Genomic DNA, 4,586 nt, shown 5'->3' on the forward strand with positions numbered 1-4,586 from the left:
CAGGGAAGCGCTTATTCCACTGAGCCATCTCCCCGGCCCCTTTCTAATATATTTTACATAATCCTGCATAACTACCATTTTGAGAGCTCTTTATTCTTTATCCAGGACCATGCAACGACTTCTCTTGCCTTCTGAATTATATGCTTTGTTATTTTCTGTATGCTATCTCTGGAGGTATTAGAATATTTTGAGTTTGTATAATTGAAAAATGTTTTACTTTTAGTTTTCAAGGGTATGTTTGCTAAGTATAAAATTCAGAGAGGACAGATCTTTCTTTTTTCTTTTAGTCCTTTGAATTAATTAGTTTCTTACACTTGCTCTTTTTTTTCTAATGTGGAATAAGATGCTATTTAATTTTGTTCTTCTATAACTCATATTTTTATGTATATGCTTTAATGATTTTTTTCTTTACAATTAGTTTTGGATAATTTCATTTTTGTGTATCTTGGTATGATTTCTTTCTTTCTTTCTTTCTCTTTCTTTCTTTCTTTCTTTCTTTCTTTCTTTCTTTCTTTCTTTTTTTGTGGAACCGGGGATTGAACTCAGGCCCTTGCGCTTGCCAGTGAAGCGCTTATTCCACTGAGCCATCTCCCTGGCCCCTTGGTATGATTTTACTCAAATTTCTTGTCCAAACGTTCATTTTTCTGGAAATGTGGTCCTATAATTTCAGCTAAATTCAGAAATGTTAAATCTTAAAAAAAATAGAATGCATAAGCAACTCAAAAAAAGTAGACACCACTAATCAAAAAAATAAGCATCTGCCCTGAATACACTTCTCAGCTGAAGAGTACAAATGGGCGATAAATGCATTAAAAAATGTATAACAGTGCTGGGCATTCAAGAAATGCAAATTAAAACAAACTGAGATCCCATCTTACTCCAGAAAGCGTGGCTACCTTTAAGTAATTCCTGGAGAGGCTGCAGGGAGAAAGGGATCCCTCTTCCCCATTGGTAGGAGTATAAGCTGGTAAGGTCACTGTGGTGATCAATAGGGATATTCTTCAAAAACTGAAACTAGAAGTTCCATGTGACCCAGCTACCCCCCTTTTGGGTGTCTTCCCCGAAGAGTGACCGGCATCATGTCACAGTGACATGTGCACACCCATGTGTATAGTAGCAGAATTCATAACAGCCAGATCTTGAAGGCAGGTCTATGAGACCACCAGCGGAGAAATGAAGACAATGTGGTGTTTCTACGCAACGGAGCACTGCTCTACAAAGGATAAATGTGAGTCATTGGTATGAAAAGGGATGCACCTTGAGACGGTCATGTTAAATAAATCAAACACACAAGCTAAAACATCACATATTTTCCCTTCAGTGATAAAACCCAAGGTGCAAAATAAAAGACAACAGGAAAAAAGAGAAAAAAATTATGCAATCCAACATAGCCACTACATCTAAAAGTGTACATTGATTTAGTACAGTTGTTTTATGTGTTTTTTTTGGTCTGCTAGTCTGGGTATTTATTTGTGTTTATGATAATTCTATAAAGACTGAAAGATAAATCTAACCCTGGCAAATAAAAGTTACACAGCTGGATGGTGGGGAATGTTACACATGTGAGTATATTTAATACCTCTGGTTGTATGTGTCAGCAAGGTTGAGATGGTGTTGCCTAGTATGAGAATTTTACCATAATAAACAATATTAAGTGCGTTCAATGTTTAATTCAAGGCTTGAAAATGGTGTTGAAGGAAACAGGTCAGGAATGGCATCCCCCCTCCTCCCGCACGCAATGAACAGATGAGGAAATTGAGGTTCACCCGCTCAACCGCCCTGCATGTTAGCTGAGAAGACAGCTCCTCTCAGTCTCCGGGCCCCCTGCCCCTGCACACACCTGCCTGGTCTCTGAGGCATCTTACTTCACACCTGCAAGTCCAGGTGCAGCAGCAGCCAGCAGAGCCTCCTACAGGGTCAGGCTCCCTCTGCAGGCGGGGCCGAGCTCTGCCCTGGGATGGATCGCAGGGAAACGCGAGGAGCCGGGTCGAAGCTAAGCCAGAGACAGCAGGCCCTGGCCCTGTGACGGAAAGCTCGCTCCAACTAGAGAGTGAGACTCGGGACCCAGCCCTGGCGGCGGTGCCAACTGAGCACCCCGTGTAATGTGAGGACAGAATCGGGGCCTCCAGACTCACAGATGGAAACTGAGTCCAAAGTGGGAGGTGCAGGTGGGCCAGCCGAGCCCACAGCTGGGTTCACACCCAGACAGCTAGCTCTCAGGAGGAGTCTTGGCCGTGGCCCGGGGCCACGTGGTGGCTCCTAGGAACAGGAGAGAGAGAGAGAGAGAGAGAGAGAGAGAGAGAGAGAGAGAGAGAGAGAGAACTGCTGTTACTGAGGCAGGTGCCCTCCCAGCAGGGACTCGGGCAGAGCCGGGAGGGCAGCACCATGGATATGGACAGTGGAGGGCAGCTGTGTGACCGGCTGTGGCCTGGACCCCTCTGAGCCTCGGTGTCCCCATCTGCATATGCATTAACATCGACTCTGCATTCCCTCCGCAAGGACGCCCAGAAAGCGCCCCTTTCCCCCTGGTCCCTGTGACTGTCACATCCACCCTGGCCTCTTGTCTGTTACTCTTCTCTCGTTGTTGGGACAAATACCGGACACTGAAGCGTAGGGAAGGAAAGGTTTATTTAGCTCACAATTACAGGAGATTTCATAGTTTAAAGCAGCCCGAATTACATAGCAAGATCTTGGGACACTACAGGGTCTGGAGGAGAGGCTGGGATGCCACCGTGTCCAAGATGATCCGCTCCACACCTCCAAGAGAGGCCAGCAGACCTGGGGTGGGGGGAGGGGAGGCACATGCTCTCAGTTTAACGGCTCGGCTCGTGCTTCTCTGACCCCCCCTCAAGCCCCGCCCTGGTCCTCTGGCCCTGCCCCCTAAAGCCCCGCCCGGGTCCTCTGACCCCGCCCCTCAAACCCCGCCCTGGTCCGCTGACCCCGCCCCCTCAAGCCCCGCCCTGGTCCTCTGGCCCTGCTGCACAAGCCACCCCGTCATTTACGTGAGGCTTTGCAGGGACAACTATACAAATCACAACAGCCTCCAGCCAAGGTGCTGAGGAGAGGAGCCAGGTGCTGGCCTCGATGGGCTAGGGAGTGCAAGCCTGGGACACCCACCCCTGCCTTCTTTGTCACGCATGGGCTCTAACGGGGATCAGGGTGGGTGCTGCGTGAATGTGTGGCTAAGAGGGAGACCAGCCCTGTCTGCACCTGCATGACTACATGTGTGTCGTGTGTGTCTCATGTGTGTGTGTCTCTGTGCTTCTCTGTGTGTGTCTCCGTATGTGTATCTATGCGTGTGTGTGTCTATGCCTGCGGGTCTAATGAGGACCCGAGGCACAAGGATGAGGATGGGCACTGAAAGCAAAGCCGCTCCTCCCTGGAGGCAGAGATGTGCTCTTTGTCTGTCACCCTGAGGACTCTCTTGGTGGCACATGGCTCTTGTCTTCCACCAGTCCCAACACAAACTTTGGAGCTTGGACAAGGCACATTGCAGACCCCGTGGGAGCCTCCCCAGGGCAGATCCATGGGGAAAGATACTCAGGGATGCAGCGGGTGACAATTACTAACTGCCACCACAGAGCAGGCACACTGCTGGGCTCTGCAAAGTGTCCATCCATGTCTCCTCTCAGTGTACCCTGCAGGGGCTCTGGGGTGGCCCCGGGGCTCCCTCCTACCCCCGTCCAGATGGCCTGACACCAGCTGGTTGTATGGACAAAGCCAGGCCAGGGAGGGCAGCGAGGGTGTTGGGAGACAGCAGCAGCTCAGACACAGACGCCGCCCACGGTCAGCAGTCGCCCCAGGCTCCTGCACAGAGGGCCCCGGTCACAAAGGAACTGAATGTTCCTATATCTTTTCTGTGGCCTGCGAGTCCCCACGGCCTGAGGGTGCATGGGGGACAGTCAGTGCTGCACATTCAGGCACAGCCTCCTGTGGACTGTGTGCCCTGCTCAGCAAGTCCTGCTCCAGGGCCTGAGCTGCCAGGGTTGGTGCTGTGAGCCCCCCTGCAGGGTTCTGTGTCCTCACTCTATGCAGGGAAACTGAGGCACACACTGTGCAGCTCTCTCCTATGGCAAAGCCAGGACCTGAGCCCCTGCAGTGGTGTCTTAGGCATCCTAGGTATTCAGGGGCAATGCACTCTCCCTGCAGCTCCCAGCACACAGTAGGCCCACAGGCTTAGCACTAGGGATGACACTGACTTAATGCCTCTTCCTCCTTGTGCTGCCTCCAGGCCTGAATGGGTCCTGCACCCTGGAGTCCCAACCTCTCCCTGCAGAGAGCTGAGGAGTAGCCGGGCAGTGCCAGCCTCTGCCCTGGTCTGTCCTCTGCCTCTGTCCTCTCCCCTGTCCTATGAATCCAGCCCTCTCTGGGTGGCAGCTTCTCTGTGTGTTACATAAGGGCATGGACAGAAGCCCTACCAACTTCCCTGAGGCATGGAAGCCCTTCCGATCCTGATCTAACCCACTTGCTGCTGCTAACCTTGGTGATTCCTTTAATCTTCCTGTGCCCCAAGAAGATTATAACATGGGAGCAGGGTCACTTGCACCCGAAGCCATTGCAGGAGCAAGGGCAGCTGACAGGGCAGG

This window comes from Octodon degus, unplaced genomic scaffold (genome assembly GCF_000260255.1).
Source record: "Octodon degus isolate 3935 unplaced genomic scaffold, OctDeg1.0 scaffold00070, whole genome shotgun sequence".
NCBI classification, from domain to species: domain Eukaryota; kingdom Metazoa; phylum Chordata; class Mammalia; order Rodentia; family Octodontidae; genus Octodon; species Octodon degus.